Below are 21,963 nucleotides of genomic sequence, written 5' to 3'. Positions count from 1 at the left end.
CTGTAAAATGGTGCCGGCAGGGGCATAACTACCATTGTCGTAGAGGTGAGGGCCAGCAAATACTTCAGCTGGATGTGTGTCTTCAGTTCTCCCTGTATTTGCATGGGTTTACCCAAGGAGGGGGGCCTGGGGCCAAGTCTTGCACCGGGGACCATCAGACTCCAGTTACGCAACTGGTGCAGGACCTTGTCAGTCGTGCAATTTTGTAGCCTTGAAGAACAAGAATGTAGTGAGTTGTAAAAATAAAACCTGCATGAAAAATTGCCAGTTGGATAGTTGATTGTGGGTACATTTCCTGAGAGAGCTACATGACTACCGTAGTGTTTTATTATACATTTTCCAAAGTCCCCCTTGCTTTGTCAGGTATGACATCTTTTTACTGGCAGAACAAAACAAATTGGCACTTTGAGGGATATGGCAGAAAGCCTGGACTGATATAAACAATCTGACATGACATACAGTAGAGTTGTGGTAATAACTGCTGAGTCTACGTGGCATCCAAAACATAGATAACAGTGTTAGCGCTAACAACCTAGAGCTTCAGGGAATGTAATATTTGGAAAACCTATGTGCTCTTTATTACATCTGAATTCAGGGTACAAAACATATGATCAAATAATTTTATAATATTCAAAAAAGTACATGAATAAATAAAATATATATTTAAAAAAATATAATAAATATAATTCACTGTTCACATAGCAGTAAATATACAGATATCATTTATAACATAAAATCCGTAATTTGTTCTGATTGTTCAATCGACTCAAAACATTGGTGGGATTCATTCTTTCTGGATTTGACGCAAAATTTACAGACTCCAAAAAAGAGCATGCAGAATTCAACAACTCATCAAGCAAAACACAGAATACACAGAAATGAGCACTGACTTACTCCTGCCCCTTTAACATACAACTCTGGTCATTTATCAATGCTGGAAACACTGTACTGTGCCAGAAACTAAACTGGAAGACCTACTGAGAAATGGGATTGGGGCTGAAAAATCAGTGCACCTTTCAGACATTAATTCTTAATATTAAGTTGTATAATTTAATAATCTGAGTACAATTTACTGCACTTTTCTATTAGCTGGACAGCCACATTGAAATGGAACCTGACAGCTGGATTTACCCCTAAGGCCGGAGTCACACTGCCGTATAACACGGCCTAGTGCTATGCGATAATCACTCAGCGCAGGGTAATTCTATAGGGCAGCCCAGATCAGCAAGAGAACAATCACAGCGAGACTCAGCTCACTTGCCCCCATACAAGTCTGTGGGTGGGAGGGAAACATCACGCTGCACTCGGATATCACTCGTGTGCAGTGAGATATACAGGTCCTTCTCAAAAAATTAGCATATAGTGTTAAATTTCATTATTTACCATAATGTAATGATTACAATTAAACTTTCATATATTATAGATTCATTATCCACCAACTGAAATTTGTCAGGTCTTTTATTGTTTTAATACTGATGATTTTGGCATACAACTCCTGATAACCCAAAAAACCTGTCTCAATAAATTAGCATATCAAGAAAAGGTTCTCTAAACGACCTATTACCCTAATCTTCTGAATCAACTAATTAACTCTAAACACATGCAAAAGATACCTGAGGCTTTTATAAACTCCCTGCCTGGTTCATTACTCAAAACCCCCATCATGGGTAAGACTAGCGACCTGACAGATGTCAAGAAGGCCATCATTGACACCCTCAAGCAAGAGGGTAAGACCCAGAAAGAAATTTCTCAACAAATAGGCTGTTCCCAGAGTGCTGTATCAAGGCACCTCAATGGTAAGTCTGTTGGAAAGAAACAATGTGGCAGAAAACGCTGTACAACGAGAAGAGGAGACCGGACCCTGAGGAAGATTGTGGAGAAGGACCGATTCCAGACCTTGGGGAACCTGAGGAAGCAGTGGACTGAGTCTGGTGTGGAAACATCCAGAGCCACCGTGCACAGGCGTGTGCAGGAAATGGGCTACAGGTGCCGCATTCCCCAGGTAAAGCCACTTTTGAACCATAAACAGCGGCAGAGGCGCCTGACCTGGGCTACAGAGAAGCAGCACTGGACTGTTGCTAAGTGGTCCCAAGTACTTTTTTCTGATGAAAGCAAATTTTGCATGTCATTCGGAAATCAAGGTGCCAGAGTCTGGAGGAAGACTGGGGAGAAGGAAATGCCAAAATGCCTGAAGTCCAGTGTCAAGTACCCACAGTCAGTGATGGTGTGGGGTGCCATGTCAGCTGCTGGTGTTGGTCCACTGTGTTTCATCAAGGGCAGGGTCAATGCAGCTAGCTATCAGGAGATTTTGGAGCACTTCATGCTTCCATCGGCTGAAATGCTTTATGGAGATGAAGATTTCATTTTTCAGCACGACCTGGCACCTGCTCACAGTGCCAAAACCACTGGTAAATGGTTTACTGACCATGGTATTACTGTGCTCAATTGGCCTGCCAACTCTCCTGACCTGAACCCCATAGAGAATCTGTGGGATATTGTGAAGAGAAAGTTGAGAGACGCAAGACCCAACACTCTGGATGAGCTTAAGGCCGCTATTGAAGCATCCTGGGCCTCCATAACATCTCAGCAGTGTCACAGGCTGATTGCCTCCATGCCACGCCGCATTGAAGCAGTCATTTCTGCCAAAGGATTCCCGACCAAGTATTGAGTGCATAACTGAACATTATTATTTGATGTTTTTTTTGTTTGTTATTAAAAAACACTTTTATTTGATTGGATGGGTGAAATATGCTAATTTATTGAGACAGGTTTTTTGGGTTATCAGGAGTTGTATGCCAAAATCATCAGTATTAAAACAATAAAAGACCTGACAAATTTCAGTTGGTGGATAATGAATCTATAATATATGAAAGTTTAATTGTAATCATTACATTATGGTAAATAATGAAATTTAACACTATATGCTAATTTTTTGAGAAGGACCTGTATACGCCGATGCCGGCAGCAAAGGAGATGGAGATATTACATTCTCCGTCTCCTCCACAGCTGTGCTCCGATCCTGTCACATCAGATGTGATATGCTAGTGTGACTCCGGCCTAACAACTAATTACAGCACTGTGCACATCAGTCCGACTACTCGCATTATTATGCAGCACCATAAGACTAAAATACTGAATTTATAATCATACTGACATCTTTCCCTTAACATTGGGGTTGCTAGAAACCAGCATTACATGATGAATGCAGCCCTATAATTAGTTAATAGAAGTAAATCTTGCTGTCAGGTTCCCTATAAAGTACACGGACAGGTTATCTTTTTTAAAACGTTCATGGAAAGCAGTAGTAAAGTTAGGAATAGACAATAAAGGGGTTGTCCATTCTTAACTTAAAAGTCTGCAGTTACTCTACGTGACTGTAGACGTGTTAATCCTCACTTCGCACACTGTGCACTGTGGGGTTTCTTCCAGCCACATTACAACTAGACGTGTCTGGCCTCATTCAATGCACTTGCAATAAGGGAAGCCTTAAGGTACCTTCACACATAACGATATTGTTAACGATATCGTTGCTATTTGTGACGTAGCAACGATATCGTTAATTAAATCATTATGTGTGACAGCGACCAACGATCAGGCCCCTGCTGGAAGATCGTTGGTCGCTGAATAAAGTCCAGAACTTTATTTCATCGCTGGACTCCTGCTGACATCGCTGGATCGGCGTGTGTGACACCGATCCAGCGATGTCTTCACTGGTAACCAGGGTAAACATCGGGTAACTAAGCGCAGGGCCGCGCTTAGTAACCCGATGTTTACCCTGGTTACCATGCTAAAAGTAAAAAAAAACAAACACTAGATACTTACCTACAGCTGTCTGTCCTCCAGCGCTGTGCTCTGCACTCCTCCTGTACTGGCTGTGAGCCGGAAAGCAGAGCGGTGACGTCACCGCTCTGCTTTCCGGCTCCCAGACAGTACAGGAGGAGAGCAGAGAAGCAGAGCGCAGCGCTGGAGAACAGACAGCGGTAGGTAAGTATCTAGTGTTTGTTTTTTTTTACTTTTAGCATGGTAACCAGGGTAAACATCGGGTTACTAAGCGCGGCCCTGCGCTTAGTTACCCGATGTTTACCCTGGTTACCGGCATCGTTGGTCGCTGGAGAGCGGTCTGTGTGACAGCTCTCCAGCGACCAAACAGCGACGCTGCAGCGATTCGGATCGTTGTCGGTATCGCTGCAGCGTCGCTAAATGTGAAGGGGCCTTTAAGGTACCTTCACACTCAGCAACTTTACAACGAGAACGACAACGATCCGTGCAGCGTCCTGGATAGCGATCTCGTTGTGTTTGACATGCAGCAGCGATCTGGATCCCGCTGTGATATCGCTGGTCGGAGCTAGAAGTCCAGAACTTTATTTGGTCGTCAGGTCGGCGTGTATCGTCGTGTTTGACAGCAAAAGCAATGATGCCAGCAATGTTTTAACATGGAGCTAACAACCAGCTACAACGATAAGTGAGTCGCCGTTACGTCACAGGATCGCTCCTGCATCGTTCTGGAGCTGCTGTGTTTGACGTCTCTACAGCGACCTAGACAGCGACGCTGCAGCGATCAGCTCGTTATCTATATCGCTGCAGCGTCGCTGAGTGTGACGGTACCTTTACACATCTAGTCGGCTCATGACTGCTTGTTGGTAAATCGCATATACTTGTGGTCACATGTTCTCCCACTCCAGTTGCCGACATCGGAAAATCCTCACAGCGCACAGTGCTCATGATGTGAGGATTCACTAGTCTGCAGTTACATACAGTGACTGCAGATTTGTAACCTAAGGCTGGACAACCCTTTTAAGTTTTTTTATGGATTCCACTGATTTTGATAAAATCTGAAACTTGCATACCCATGGAGACAGTCCAATGTGACACATCAGGCTAACCATGTATCTCTCTTTTCCAAAGATGAATTTTTATGTAAGACCCTATTTATGTTATAGGATGCTTGTTGGGAAGACAGCACTTGTGAGAGCAGAGGACTATGTGCTTTTTATAACATCAGTTGAGCAGATCCAAGGTGACTAGAGGACAAGGAAATGTCTTTGCTATTAGGCAATGTTTGTATTGCTTACTCATTAACCCTCTACAAGTGAGGGTTTTTGTGTCTGCTGATTTGCACTTGATTTGTGATAGCTCCACTGAGCTTTTAAAAGCTTCTAAGGTGTCACTTTTATCTGGCAGCAATGAGTCATTGGGAGTCTGCCTTCCACTTATTAATCACCAAATAATTATCAGATAGTGAGCAGAATCCTGTACTATATCTAGATGACAAAGCGGTGCTTTATAAAGCTGGGAAAACGTATTTGTATAGTTGCTGGATCACTGGAGATTATTACATTCTTGTGGCTGCCAGAAGTTTTTCATGAACCCTTTTACAGGATTTCTTTTTCTAAAGGCACCGTTACACTAAACGACTTACCAACGATCACGACCAGCGATACGACCTGGCCGTGATTGTGTGGTCGCTGGGAAGCTGTCACACAGACAGCTCTCTCCAGCGACCAACAATCAGGGGAAAGACTTCGGCATCGTTGAAACTGTCTTCAACGATGCCGAAGTCCCCAGGTAACCAGGGTAAATATTGGGTTACTAAGCGCAGGGCCGCGCTTAGTAACCTGATATTTACCCTGGTTACCATTGTAAAAGTTAAAAAAAAAACACAGTACATACTCACATTCCATTGTCTGTCACGTCCCCCGGCGTCAGCTTCACGCACTAACTCTGTCAGCGCCGGCCGTAAAGCAGATCACAGTGGTGATGTCACCGCTTTACATAGTAACATAGTAACATAGTAACATAGTTAGTAAGGCCGAAAAAAGACATTTGTCCATCCAGTTCAGCCTATATTCCATCATAATAAATACCCAGATCTACGTCCTTCTACAGAACCTAATAATTGTATGATACAATATTGTTCTGCTCCAGGAAGACATCCAGGCCTCTCTTGAACCCCTCGACTGAGTTCGCCATCACCACCTCCTCAGGCAAGCAATTCCAGATTCTCACTGCTCTAACAGTAAAGAATCCTCTTCTATGTTGGTGGAAAAACCTTCTCTCCTCCAGACGCAAAGAATGCCCCCTTGTGCCCGTCACCTTCCTTGGTATAAACAGATCCTCAGCGAGATATTTGTATTGTCCCCTTATATACTTATACATGGTTATTAGATCGCCCCTCAGTCGTCTTTTTTCTAGACTAAATAATCCTAATTTCGCTAATCTATCTGGGTATTGTAGTTCTCCCATCCCCTTTATTAATTTTGTTGCCCTCCTTTGTACTCTCTCTAGTTCCATTATATCCTTCCTGAGCACCGGTGCCCAAAACTGGACACAGTACTCCATGTGCGGTCTAACTAGGGATTTGTACAGAGGCAGTATAATGCTCTCATCATGTGTATCCAGACCTCTTTTAATGCACCCCATGATCCTGTTTGCCTTGGCAGCTGCTGCCTGGCACTGGCTGCTCCAGGTAAGTTTATCATTAACTAGGATCCCCAAGTCCTTCTCCCTGTCAGATTTACCCAGTGGTTTCCCGTTCAGTGTGTAATGGTGATATTGATTCCCTCTTCCCATGTGTATAACCTTACATTTATCATTGTTAAACCTCATCTGCCACCTTTCAGCCCAAGTTTCCAACTTATCCAGATCCATCTGTAGCAGAATACTATCTTCTCTTGTATTAACTGCTTTACATAGTTTTGTATCATCTGCAAATATCGATATTTTACTGTGTAAACCTTCTACCAGATCATTAATGAATATGTTGAAGAGAACAGGTCCCAATACTGACCCCTGCGGTACCCCACTGGTCACAGCGACCCAGTTAGAGACTATACCATTTATAACCACCCTCTGCTTTCTATCACTAAGCCAGTTACTAACCCATTTACACACATTTTCCCCCAGACCAAGCATTCTCATTTTGTGTACCAACCTCTTGTGCGGCACGGTATCAAACGCTTTGGAAAAATCGAGATATACCACGTCCAATGACTCACCGTGGTCCAGCCTATAGCTTACCTCTTCATAAAAACTGATTAGATTGGTTTGACAGGAGCGATTTCTCATAAACCCATGCTGATATGGAGTTAAACAGTTATTCTCATTAAGATAATCCAGAATAACATCCCTCAGAAACCCTTCAAATATTTTACCAACAATAGAGGTTAGACTTACTGGCCTATAATTTCCAGGTTCACTTTTAGAGCCCTTTTTGAATATTGGCACCACATTTGCTATGCGCCAGTCCTGCGGAACAGACCCTGTCGCTATAGAGTCACTAAAAATAAGAAATAATGGTTTATCTATTACATTACTTAGTTCTCTTAGTACTCGTGGGTGTATGCCATCCGGACCCGGAGATTTATCTATTTTAATCTTATTTAGCCGGTTTCGCACCTCTTCTTGGGTTAGATTGGTGACCCTTAATATAGGGTTTTCATTGTTTCTTGGGATTTCACCTAGCATTTCATTTTCCACCGTGAATACCGTGGAGAAGAAGGTGTTTAATATGTTAGCTTTTTCCTCGTCATCTACAACCATTCTTTCCTCACTATTTTTTAAGGGGCCTACATTTTCAGTTTTTATTCTTTTACTATTGATATAGTTGAAGAACAGTTTGGGATTAGTTTTACTCTCCTTAGCAATGTGCTTCTTTGTTTCCTTTTTGGCAGCTTTAATTAGTTTTTTAGATAAAGTATTTTTCTCCCTATAGTTTTTTAGAGCTTCAATGGTGCCATCCTGCTTTAGTAGTGCAAATGCTTTCTTTTTACTGTTAATTGCCTGTCTTACTTCTTTGTTTAGCCACATTGGGTTTTTCCTATTTCTAGTCCTTTTATTCCCACAAGGTATAAACCGCTTACACTGCCTATTTAGGATGTTCTTAAACATTTCCCATTTATTATCTGTATTCTCATTTCTGAGGATATTGTCCCAGTGTACCAGATTAAGGGCATCTCTAAGCTGTTCAAACTTTGCCTTCCTAAAGTTCAATGTTTTTGTGACTCCCTGACAAGTCCCCCTAGTGAAAGACAGGTGAAACTGCACAATATTGTGGTCGCTATTTCCTAAATGCCCAACCACCTGCAGATTTGTTATTCTGTCAGGTCTATTAGATAGTATTAGGTCTAAAAGTGCTGCTCCTCTGGTTGGATTCTGCACCAATTGTGAAAGATAATTTTTCTTGGTTATTAGCAGAAACCTGTTGCCTTTATGGGTTTCACAGGTTTCTGTTTCCCAGTTAATATCCGGGTAGTTAAAGTCCCCCATAACCAGGACCTCATTATGGGTTGCAGCTTCATCTATCTGCTTTAGAAGTAGACTTTCCATGCTTTCTGTTATATTTGGGGGTTTGTAACAGACCCCAATGAGAATTTTGTTACCATTTTTCCCTCCATGAATTTCAACCCATATGGACTCGACATCCTCATTCCCTTCGCTAATATCCTCCCTTAAAGTAGACTTTAGACAAGCCTTTACATAGAGACAAACCCCTCCTCCTCTCCGATTTTTACGATCCTTTCTAAACAGACTGTAACCCTGTAAGTTAACTGCCCAGTCATAGCTTTCATCTAACCATGTCTCGGTTATTCCCACTATGTCAAAGTTACCTGTAGATATTTCTGCTTCTAGTTCTTCCATCTTGTTTGTCAGGCTTCTGGCGTTTGCGAGCATGCAGTTTAGAGGATTTTGTTTTGTTCCAATCTCCTCACTGTGGATTGTTTTAGAAATGTTCTTACCTCCCTTCTGAGTATGTTTTCCTGGGTCGTCTTTGTTCGAGTCTAATGTTTTTCTTCCCGTCCCCTCTTCTTCTAGTTTAACGCCCTCCTGATGAGTGTAGCGAGTCTTCTGGCGAATGTGTGTTTCCCAGGTTTGTTGAGGTGTAGTCCGTCTCTGGCGAGGAGTCCATCATACCAGTAATTCACACCGTGGTCCAGGAATCCAAATCCTTGTTGTCTGCACCATCGTCTTAGCCAGTTGTTTGCATCAAGGATCCTGTTCCATCTCCTGGTGCCATGCCCGTCTACTGGAAGGATAGAAGAAAAAACTACCTGTGCATCCAGTTCCTTTACTTTCTTCCCCAACTCTTCAAAGTCCTTGCAGATTGTCGGTAGGTCCTTCCTTGCCGTGTCATTGGTGCCAACATGTATCAGAAGAAATGGGTGGACGTCCTTGGAGCTGAAGAGCTTTGGTATCCTATCGGTCACATCCTTGATCATCGCACCTGGAAGGCAGCATACTTCTCTTGCAGTTATGTCCGGTCTGCAGATGGCTGCTTCGGTGCCTCTCAGTAGTGAGTCTCCCACCACCACCACTCTTCGTTGCTTCTTGGCTGTACTTTTTGCTGTCACTTGTTGCTGTGTGCCCTTTTCTTTTTTGCTTGCTGGTATTGCTTCATTCTTAGGTGTGCCATCTTCATCCTCTACAAAGATTTGATATCGGTTCTTCAGTTGTGTGGTTGGTGATTTCTCCATGGTCTTCTTGCTTCTTTTGGTCACATGCTTCCACTCATCTGCTTTTGGAGGTTCTCTGACACTTTTTGCACCTTCTGTGACCAGTAGAGATGCTTCTGTTCTGTCTAGAAAGTCTTCATTCTCTTTGATGAGTTTCAAAGTTGCTATTCTTTCTTCCAGACCCCGCACCTTTTCTTCTAAAAGGGCCACTAGTCTACACTTCTGACAGGTGAAATTGGATTCTTCTTCTGGTCGATCTGTGAACATGTAGCACATGCTGCAGCTCACCATGTAGGTTGTCACATCTGCCATGTTGCTCCTAGATCCTGCTGACTTGCTGTGTGTTTTCCTTCTTGTGTAATCTACTCAGCCAAGCTCTCTTGCAATAATGTCCTACAGGCAAAAATTCGCTTCTCCCAGAAGGCACCTGGAATATGCAAATTAGCCTCCTGAAGCTTGAATCCCTGGTTTGGTGATGCTTTCGAAGCAGCTGGTCCCGGCTGTACCCAACGATCTTCTAGCTTAGGGAGACTTCGCTTCTCCCAGAAGGCACCTGGAATATGCAAATTAGCCTCCTGAAGCTTGAATCCCTGGTTTGGTGATGCTTTCGAAGCAGCTGGTCCCGGCTGTACCCAACGATCTTCTAGCTTAGGGAGACTTCGCTTCTCCCAGAAGGCACCTGGAATATGCAAATTAGCCTCCTGAAGCTTGAATCCCTGGTTTGGTGATGCTTTCGAAGCAGCTGGTCCCGGCTGTACCCAACGATCTTCTAGCTTAGGGAGACTTCGCTTCTCCCAGAAGGCACCTGGAATATGCAAATTAGCCTCCTGAAGCTTGAATCCCTGGTTTGGTGATGCTTTCGAAGCAGCTGGTCCCGGCTGTACCCAACGATCTTCTAGCTTAGGGAGACTTCGCTTCTCCCAGAAGGCACCTGGAATATGCAAATTAGCCTCCTGAAGCTTGAATCCCTGGTTTGGTGATGCTTTCGAAGCAGCTGGTCCCGGCTGTACCCAACGATCTTCTAGCTTAGGGAGACTTCGCTTCTCCCAGAAGGCACCTGGAATATGCAAATTAGCCTCCTGAAGCTTGAATCCCTGGTTTGGTGATGCTTTCGAAGCAGCTGGTCCCGGCTGTACCCAACGATCTTCTAGCTTAGGGAGACTTCGCTTCTCCCAGAAGGCACCTGGAATATGCAAATTAGCCTCCTGAAGCTTGAATCCCTGGTTTGGTGATGCTTTCGAAGCAGCTGGTCCCGGCTGTACCCAACGATCTTCTAGCTTAGGGAGACTTCGCTTCTCCCAGAAGGCACCTGGAATATGCAAATTAGCCTCCTGAAGCTTGAATCCCTGGTTTGGTGATGCTTTCGAAGCAGCTGGTCCCGGCTGTACCCAACGATCTTCTAGCTTAGGGAGACTTCGCTTCTCCCAGAAGGCACCTGGAATATGCAAATTAGCCTCCTGAAGCTTGAATCCCTGGTTTGGTGATGCTTTCGAAGCAGCTGGTCCCGGCTGTACCCAACGATCTTCTAGCTTAGGGAGACTTCGCTTCTCCCAGAAGGCACCTGGAATATGCAAATTAGCCTCCTGAAGCTTGAATCCCTGGTTTGGTGATGCTTTCGAAGCAGCTGGTCCCGGCTGTACCCAACGATCTTCTAGCTTAGGGAGACTTCGCTTCTCCCAGAAGGCACCTGGAATATGCAAATTAGCCTCCTGAAGCTTGAATCCCTGGTTTGGTGATGCTTTCGAAGCAGCTGGTCCCGGCTGTACCCAGCGATCTTCTAGCTTAGGGAGACTTCGCTTCTCCCAGAAGGCACCTGGAATATGCAAATTAGCCTCCTGAAGCTTGAATCCCTGGTTTGGTGATGCTTTCGAAGCAGCTGGTCCCGGCTGTACCCAGCGATCTTCTAGCTTAGGGAGACTTCGCTTCTCCCAGAAGGCACCTGGAATATGCAAATTAGCCTCCTGAAGCTTGAATCCCTGGTTTGGTGATGCTTTCGAAGCAGCTGGTCCCGGCTGTACCCAGCGATCTTCTAGCTTAGGGAGACTTCGCTTCTCCCAGAAGGCACCTGGAATATGCAAATTAGCCTCCTGAAGCTTGAATCCCTGGTTTGGTGATGCTTTCGAAGCAGCTGGTCCCGGCTGTACCCAACGATCTTCTAGCTTAGGGAGACTTCGCTTCTCCCAGAAGGCACCTGGAATATGCAAATTAGCCTCCTGAAGCTTGAATCCCTGGTTTGGTGATGCTTTCGAAGCAGCTGGTCCCGGCTGTACCCAACGATCTTCTAGCTTAGGGAGACTTCGCTTCTCCCAGAAGGCACCTGGAATATGCAAATTAGCCTCCTGAAGCTTGAATCCCTGGTTTGGTGATGCTTTCGAAGCAGCTGGTCCCGGCTGTACCCAACGATCTTCTAGCTTAGGGAGACTTCGCTTCTCCCAGAAGGCACCTGGAATATGCAAATTAGCCTCCTGAAGCTTGAATCCCTGGTTTGGTGATGCTTTCGAAGCAGCTGGTCCCGGCTGTACCCAACGATCTTCTAGCTTAGGGAGACTTCGCTTCTCCCAGAAGGCACCTGGAATATGCAAATTAGCCTCCTGAAGCTTGAATCCCTGGTTTGGTGATGCTTTCGAAGCAGCTGGTCCCGGCTGTACCCAACGATCTTCTAGCTTAGGGAGACTTCGCTTCTCCCAGAAGGCACCTGAAATATGCAAATTAGCCTCCTGAAGCTTGAATCCCTGGTTTGGTGATGCTTTCGAAGCAGCTGGTCCCGGCTGTACCCAACGATCTTCTAGCTTAGGGAGACTTCGCTTCTCCCAGAAGGCACCTGGAATATGCAAATTAGCCTCCTGAAGCTTGAATCCCTGGTTTGGTGATGCTTTCGAAGCAGCTGGTCCCGGCTGTACCCAACGATCTTCTAGCTTAGGGAGACTTCGCTTCTCCCAGAAGGCACCTGGAATATGCAAATTAGCCTCCTGAAGCTTGAATCCCTGGTTTGGTGATGCTTTCGAAGCAGCTGGTCCCGGCTGTACCCAACGATCTTCTAGCTTAGGGAGACTTCGCTTCTCCCAGAAGGCACCTGGAATATGCAAATTAGCCTCCTGAAGCTTGAATCCCTGGTTTGGTGATGCTTTCGAAGCAGCTGGTCCCGGCTGTACCCAACGATCTTCTAGCTTAGGGAGACTTCGCTTCTCCCAGAAGGCACCTGGAATATGCAAATTAGCCTCCTGAAGCTTGAATCCCTGGTTTGGTGATGCTTTCGAAGCAGCTGGTCCCGGCTGTACCCAACGATCTTCTAGCTTAGGGAGACTTCGCTTCTCCCAGAAGGCACCTGGAATATGCAAATTAGCCTCCTGAAGCTTGAATCCCTGGTTTGGTGATGCTTTCGAAGCAGCTGGTCCCGGCTGTACCCAACGATCTTCTAGCTTAGGGAGACTTCGCTTCTCCCAGAAGGCACCTGGAATATGCAAATTAGCCTCCTGAAGCTTGAATCCCTGGTTTGGTGATGCTTTCGAAGCAGCTGGTCCCGGCTGTACCCAACGATCTTCTAGCTTAGGGAGACTTCGCTTCTCCCAGAAGGCACCTGGAATATGCAAATTAGCCTCCTGAAGCTTGAATCCCTGGTTTGGTGATGCTTTCGAAGCAGCTGGTCCCGGCTGTACCCAACGATCTTCTAGCTTAGGGAGACTTCGCTTCTCCCAGAAGGCACCTGGAATATGCAAATTAGCCTCCTGAAGCTTGAATCCCTGGTTTGGTGATGCTTTCGAAGCAGCTGGTCCCGGCTGTACCCAACGATCTTCTAGCTTAGGGAGACTTCGCTTCTCCCAGAAGGCACCTGGAATATGCAAATTAGCCTCCTGAAGCTTGAATCCCTGGTTTGGTGATGCTTTCGAAGCAGCTGGTCCCGGCTGTACCCAACGATCTTCTAGCTTAGGGAGACTTCGCTTCTCCCAGAAGGCACCTGGAATATGCAAATTAGCCTCCTGAAGCTTGAATCCCTGGTTTGGTGATGCTTTCGAAGCAGCTGGTCCCGGCTGTACCCAACGATCTTCTAGCTTAGGGAGACTTCGCTTCTCCCAGAAGGCACCTGGAATATGCAAATTAGCCTCCTGAAGCTTGAATCCCTGGTTTGGTGATGCTTTCGAAGCAGCTGGTCCCGGCTGTACCCAACGATCTTCTAGCTTAGGGAGACTTCGCTTCTCCCAGAAGGCACCTGGAATATGCAAATTAGCCTCCTGAAGCTTGAATCCCTGGTTTGGTGATGCTTTCGAAGCAGCTGGTCCCGGCTGTACCCAACGATCTTCTAGCTTAGGGAGACTTCGCTTCTCCCAGAAGGCACCTGGAATATGCAAATTAGCCTCCTGAAGCTTGAATCCCTGGTTTGGTGATGCTTTCGAAGCAGCTGGTCCCGGCTGTACCCAACGATCTTCTAGCTTAGGGAGACTTCGCTTCTCCCAGAAGGCACCTGGAATATGCAAATTAGCCTCCTGAAGCTTGAATCCCTGGCTTTGCTCTGCTTTACGGCTGGCCGGCCGCACAAAATCCGCAGCAAATCTGCAACAAAAACGCATAAAATCCACATAAAAAATGCATCAAATCTGCACCTGCATTTTCTGCCAGGAGATGCAGATTTTGTGCAGAAAATTCTGCACCCAAATCTGCAATGTGTGCACATAGCCTAAAATAGAACGATGTCTTCTTCTTGACCTCACAAGTCCTGTTGTGTAGGATTCTTAGGATACTGTGATGAGCTAGTCCAAACCAGATGACAAATCGCATCTGATGTAGCATGCCAAGATATTTATTGAGGCACACAGAAGTACATGAAGGGCCAATACATGTATGTATAAAGCTATAATATGGGCTTGTCTATGAGGCCTCAAGTATTTATGTAAGGTTTCCGGATGTTCTATGGAGTCTGTTTTGCCCTCATCCAAGAAGGAGTCTGGTACTTCGTTCTGAACAAGCGAAAAAGAAAGGACTTACCAAAAGGCTCGCACAACCATATACAATATGAAATACAAAAATGTTTATTCAAAACACCACAGCACAAAAGATAAAAACATTAAAAACACAATATCCTGTATAAATCACCCACATATAGTTGTATATAACAGTAGGAATTAAATCCAAATAGCTGTATCACAGATATCGTATAATGGACTAAGTTAGGCACCAGGTATAATACCTCAGATATCGTGGCGGCTAAATCGAAAGCCCACATAAATATATGAATACATAATAACTCCGCTGTACAAGAGAAACCCCTAAATAGAGTCTGGGTGAATAGGTAAATATCAACGAGGTGTAAACCTATACAGACCTAAAGGGTGACAAAACGTCAAGTTGTAAGTCAGTTAATTGGCGGAGGAGCTAAGCCGTCACCCATATCTCAATCAACCATGGGGTCCTACAGAAGAGTCCAAGCCTACATGTCCGGCATGTGAATACACAAAAGTGGGGTGAAAAGAAAACGCCCCACGCGTATCGCCGCCGCAGCGGCTTCGTCAGGGGAAGTCACTTCGAGCCGTATACAGAAAATACTACAAGGCGTGCAGAGCCAAGTCCAATGGTATATAATCTGAACAAGCGAAAAAGAAAGGACTTACCAAAAGGCTCGCACAACCATATACAATATGAAATACAAAAATGTTTATTCAAAACACCACAGCACAAAAGATGAAAGGGTGAAAAGAAAACACCCCACGCGTATCGCCGCCGCAGCGGCTTCGTCAGGGGAAGTCACTTCCCCTGACGAAGCCGCTGCGGCGGCGATACGCGTGGGGCGTTTTCTTTTCACCCCACTTTTGTGTATTCACATGCCGGACATGTAGGCTTGGACTCTTCTGTAGGACCCCATGGTTGATTGAGATATGGGTGACGGCTTAGCTCCTCCGCCAATTAACTGACTTACAACTTGACGTTTTGTCACCCTTTAGGTCTGTATAGGTTTACACCTCGTTGATATTTACCTATTCACCCAGACTCTATTTAGGGGTTTCTCTTGTACAGCGGAGTTATTATGTATTCATATATTTATGTGGGCTTTCGATTTAGCCGCCACGATATCTGAGGTATTATACCTGGTGCCTAACTTAGTCCATTATACGATATCTGTGATACAGCTATTTGGATTTAATTCCTACTGTTATATATAACTATATGTGGGTGATTTATACAGGATATTGTGTTTTTAATGTTTTTATCTTTTGTGCTGTGGTGTTTTGAATAAACATTTTTGTATTTCATATTGTATATGGTTGTGCGAGCCTTTTGGTAAGTCCTTTCTTTTTCGCTTGTTCAGATTATATACCATTGGACTTGGCTCTGCACGCCTTGTAGTATTTTCTGTATATGGCTCGAGTGCACCCTTCTCCTTATTATGGTACTTCGTTCTGTCCTTGAACTTCCTGTCAGTTCTGTTATTTAAGTCCGGGTCGGGAAATACTCCTTGCCTGAGTATTTTGTTGCAGTTGGCTTCTGAGCTTCCTTCTGGAGTTCCTGCTGCTGCTCATTTACTATTTGCTCTGCTTCATCACTACCAGCTGCCTTCAGTCCTCTGTGCTGCTTCCTGATCCTGGTGGTGGTTACCTTTTGTCCAAACTTCTAAAGAGAGGAGTTGTACATTTCTGGTTCTGCTGTGGTCCGTAAGAATTTCTGACATTTCTATTATTTGTGTACAAATGCTTGGACTGTTCTGTGCGGGCTGCTGTGCTGGACTTGAGCGGGACTTTTCAGCCCAAAAAGAGGTATATAAAAAAACCTTCTCCTTGTTCTCCACCTGCATGTTTCTGGACTTCCATGAAAGGTGTTGGCTCCACTGTCCGCCTATTTCTGGACCACCACATAGGAGTGCCGGTCGCACTCTTGCTTCATATAACTACTGGACTTGCTTGTATTAGTGGTCGCCGCCCCGCTATCATAGTTGCTGGACATTTGCGTTTTGTGCTGCACTTCGCTGTATTTTCAGGATTGTCTGTTAGTTTATGTTATATTCCTTGCTTTGTTAAATACAGTTTATTTGTCTCAACTTTGGCCTCAGATTCCATAGTACCTTCATAATTGTTACAATTTATTTCCTCCACAGGCTTATTTTTATGTGTTTCTCTCAATGATCCTATTTGTGACTGTTTTTCCTCTAACCACTATCTGAGCTGTCAGCCTGACGATTTATTATAAAGCAGATCTGTCCGGTGCAGGCTTTTTCTACACCAGGTCCAGTATGTAAATGATGTTGATGTCTAGGAATCAGATTCAAGTCTATATCTTCATCTCGTGCTTTTTGTACTGGTATATAAAAGCAAACATTTGCATCTATCCAATGCTTCTTATCAATGTGTCCAACACTTTCCTGCTAGATTTGTATAACGTCTCTTCTGAGCTTGTATGTTTATGCAAAGATCTTTCAGTGGTCAGAAGTTCTGAGCTTAATTTCATGTCTATGAACAAAATTACGCCAGTCTCCTCAGTCTACATTTTTAGCTGGTAAGATAGTTCAACTAAGGATGCTTTCACATTGCGTTTAGGCACATGCTCGGTGGCCCAGTTGGGGCATACGTCCGAAACCCCCTGCAAAACGGGATTTGGACACATGTGCCCAAGGGGCCATAAACTATAATGGCCCTGGTAGAATTAACATACGCTCTGCCATGCATCCTTTTTCGACATGTACGCCTACTAGAGGTGGCCACTCAGAGGCAGTCTCATACTGTCCAACTGCAGTAGGTGTATATACCAGAAAATGATGAATGGCAGAGCACACGTTCACTCTGTCAGCACCATTACAGTCTAGTGCTCCGTTGATGTGTCGTCCGAATCCCGTTTTGCGTACATAAGCCTCGACTGGGCCATCAAACGCGTGCCTAAACGCAATGTCAAAGCACCCTACGATCTGCAAGAATGTGACCTTTAAGACCGATGTGTAAGGCCTTAATATGGCTCTGTTATGTACAGAAAATTAAAGGGGTTTTATGGCCCCACGATATTGAAAAAAGAAAGCTACCGTAATTGTATAAAATAACAAAAGGAATAATACTAATTTTACTAATCCTCATCAGCTCCATTGCCAACATGCCAATTCTGCCAGACTATGATTACCCAGTTCGGGGGAGAGATGTAGTATGTTGCCATGTGACCACTGCAACCAATCATTGACAGGCAGGAACCAACTAGGGAAAATATGGCACAGGACAAACGGGGGATTGGTATGACTTGTTATTTTATATCATTGTAAGGTGTTTGAAAAAGATTTAATGGGATATGAATGCACAAGGCCTCTATGTGACTCCGAATATATACATAGGCAATCATAAAAGAACATTGCAGCCTGCTCCATCAGACTCTGTATGTAGTGCGTTATTTAGCAGAGGCTGGAGTGTGTGCGGCAGTGTGCAGAGTCAGGATCGCTACAGGTTCTGTGCCCAAGACTGCAGTATGCAGGAGCATTAATGGAAATACCTTATAGTGGTTAACACTATAGTATAAATGCTGCACGCCATGTATGTCGGGTTGGTAACATAGAATTTTGTAACATGCACAACAAGCATTTTCATTTCTTGTTTCCTTTAACAAGGTGTACATATTTAATGAGCATGTTAATATATACAGTGTTTAGATGCCTGTTTGTTTGCTGCAGTGATTGCATGTCTGTGTAAGAGTGATTAAATGATTAAATAACACTTATTAACTTCATGTGGCAACAATATACTGTATATCCATAGTAAGCCTCATTGACTATTAATAGAGGTGCAGATTATTTTAATATAACTGTTGTTGGGCCGATAACTGTGCAAATTCTGAGCATCATTACTGCACAACATGACGTTATCAATTTTTTTATACTGTCTGCATAGAGGAGTTTTCCAGAGGAACCAAATATATCGCCCTGAAAAGCTTATAAACTGTTCTGACAAAAGCAAACAAACCCCCATTACTGCATGCCATGCAATTCATAGCATTCAAACTGAAGGAACCCCTGGCGGAGGTTACTATTATGCACTTGCCTCAGCTCCAGGGCCAGGCTCTGTTCCCTTCGCTTATGATAGATATCCTTTGCTGTGCCGGACGTTGGGCTTCACAGTTTACCCAATGAAGTCCTGTAACATCATCAACCATGGCCTTTTAAGGTCCACTTGGACACAAGTGCCTGATTAAGTAAGCCTGATGTTTGTGATCTTCTACCTTCAAGTCTCTCCCACTAGTTTACTCAGCAGAAACTATCTCTTAAAACTCCTGTTTGCTTCTGCAGTATATATTTGCTTCCTGGTCAGACCTGTTGATTAACCCTTCATCTGCTGTAGGCATAACAAGCTTCTCTCTAGAGACTGGTCACTGCAACAGAGTTTATCTTCTCCATAAACAAGTTTGCCTCCTCATCTCTGCTGCCAATGGCTATCCATTGTTTGCTTATTAACCCCTTGTTGGCTGAAAGCATTACGGACTTATCTCTGGACAAGTTCATAAATAATGCTGCTCATATTCCTGGATTATTTATACATCTTCCATTCCTCTGCTTTTGTCTACAACCCTGGTTCTGTGTATTTTGATGTGTCTTGTTCCACTGTTCTGCTTTCTGTCTTGGTCCTCGCTGATCAACATGTATTCACCCTGACCTGTCATATAGTGAATCCACATTACTTTACATCTACTAGGGTATTTAATAAGTTATAGGCTGGATTCACATACAGTCATGGCCAAAAGTATTAACACCCCTGCAATTCTGTCAGATAATACTCAGTTTCTTCCTGAAAATGATTGCAATCACAAATTCTTTGGTATTAATATCTTCATTTAATTTGTCTTAAATGAAAAAACACAAAAGAGAATGAAGCAAAAAGCAAAACATTGATCATTTCACACAAAACTCCAAAAATGGGCCAGTATTGGCACCCTCAGCCTAATACTTAGTTGCACAACCTTTAGCCAAAATAACTTCCAGTAACCATCAATGAGTTTCTTACAATGCTCTGTTGGAATTTTAGACCATTCTCCTTTGGCAAACTGCTCCAGGTCCCTGATATTTGAAGGGTGCCTTCTCCAAACTGCCATTTTTAGATCTCTCCACAGGTGTTCTATGGGATTCAGGTCTGGACTCATTGCTGGCCACCTTAGAAGTCTCCAGTGCTTTCTCTCAAACCATTTTCTAGTGCTTTTTGAAGTGTGTTTTGGGTCATTGTCCTGTTGGAAGACCCATGACCTCTGAGGGAGACCCAGCTTTCTCACACTGGGCCCTACATTATGCTGCAAAATTTGTTGGTAATCTTCAGACTTCATAATGCCATGCACATGGTCAAGCAGTCCAGTGCCAGAGGCAGCAAAGCAACCCCAAAACATCAGGGAACCTCTGCCATGTTTGACTGTAGGGACCGTGTTCTTTTCTTTGAATACCTCTTTTTTTCTCCTGCAAACTCTATGTTGATGCCTTTGCCCAAAAAGCTCTACTTTTGTCTGATCTGACCAGAGAACATTCTTCCAAAACATTTTTGGCTTTTTCAGGTAAGTTTTGGCAAACTCCAGCCTGGCTTTTTTATGTCTCGGGGTAAGAAGTGGGGTCTTCCTGGGTCTCCTACCATACAGGCCCTTTTCATTCAGACGCCGACAGATTGTACGGGTTGACACTGTTGTACCCTCGGACTTGAACTTGTTTGGATGTTAGTCGAGGTTCATTATCCAACATCCGCACAATCTTGCGTTGAAATCTGTTGTCAATTTTTCTTTTCCGTCCACATCTAGGGAGGTTAGCCACAGTGCCATGGGCTTTAAACTTCTTGATGACACTGCGCACGATAGACACAGGAACATTCAGGTCTTTGGAGATGGACTTGTAGCCTTGAGATTGCTCATGCTTCCTCACAATTTGGTTTCTCAAGTCCTCAGACAGTTCTTTGGTCTTCTTTCTTTTCTCCATGCTCAATGTGGTACACACAAGGACACAGGACAGAGATTGAGTCAACTTTAATCCATGTCTACTGGCTGCAAGTGTGCTTTAGTTATTGCCAACACCTGTTAGGTGCCACAGATAAGTTACAGGTGCTGTTAATTACACAAATTAGAGAAGCATCACATGATTTTTCGAAGGGTGCCAATACTTTTGTCCACCCCCTTTTTTATGTTTGGTGTGGAATTATATCCAATTTGGCTTTTGGACAATTCTTTTTGTGTTTTTTCATTTAAGACAAATTAAATGAAGATAATAATACCAAAGAATTTGTGATTGCAATCATTTTCAGGAAGAAACTGAGTATTATCTGACAAAATTGCAGGGGAGTTAATACTTTTGGTCATGACTGTATGTATGTTGCAACAGGCTCAGTTTTTTAGCCTAATGTAACAGAATTGATGTCTAAACTGATGCATGCTTTTTCACCATTTACTGCTAGTTGCTGGTTCAGTGCCAGATCCCAACGTTATATAAAATATTGTGATCAGGCCATCAGAACAGTACCTGCACCTAGCCAGGTACAAAAAGGAAACTAATGCACCAAATGGGAGGATATGATCATATCGCAAACAAAGGGATCAATTGGTCCATTATTTTCCATCCAGCATTATTGTTAAACGATAGATGAAAACAACGATACGGCACCAGCCACATGTGAACACAACCATAAAATAGTATTGTAGCTGATAGATCAGCCAGATTTCTACCCAGTTGATTAGTCGATATGAAATATAGTTTTTACTCCAGATTTTATGGCTTTATATGCAAACTGAAGGTGATCTTGAGAAATGCACTGAGAATATGCAAAATACAGCAACAGTCTGTTCTGCTCGTAACTCAAAATAGGAAATAGTCATGTTCGCTCTGGAGTGGAAACACCTGTAAGGCATTCTGCATGAAAGCAGATGAGATGAGAAAACTACATAAAGGGTAAATCATAAAGTGCTTGGCTGCAAGTCAAAGTAATGATCTGCCTATGTCTAACATTATTGCAGATAAAAATATGTCAGATGGGGAACTCATATCATCCATTCTGAAAATGATCCCCAGCTCCAGTAGACTACAATATTTGGAGGTCAAAATGTTATTTTTTCATGAAGATTTGTCTGTGAATGCGGCAAAGGTCGGAGTCACACTTGCAAGTGCAATGCGAGAAACTCACGCCTCAATACTGCTGCCGACACTTGGGACTGGAGCGTTCAGCTGCATAGAAATACATGTGCCGGTGGCAGTGTCGGGTATTGAGGCGAGAGACTCATGCGAGTTTCTTGCATTGAACTCGCAAGTGTGACCCCGGCCAAATGGATAAATTCACAGCACAAACCCTATATGAAAATAGGTCTGCATGCATTGGATCTGAAAATCTGCAGCAGGTTCTCAAATTCACACATTACATTTACATGTAATTTGTTTAAAATCTGATATCTACCGCTTTTTGCAATTGGTGATCTGAATCCTTTACTATGGCTTCTAACAAGAGGCTAATAGCTGTAATATTGGCAACTTGCCAGACATTGCATTGTGTTCCCACACTTGATAATGATCTGCTTAAAATCCAGATGATCATTACCAGACTGGCTG

Source organism: Ranitomeya imitator, chromosome 6, assembly GCF_032444005.1.
Source record: "Ranitomeya imitator isolate aRanImi1 chromosome 6, aRanImi1.pri, whole genome shotgun sequence".
Taxonomy (NCBI): domain Eukaryota; kingdom Metazoa; phylum Chordata; class Amphibia; order Anura; family Dendrobatidae; genus Ranitomeya; species Ranitomeya imitator.
Note: the sequence above shows the minus strand (reverse complement) of the source record.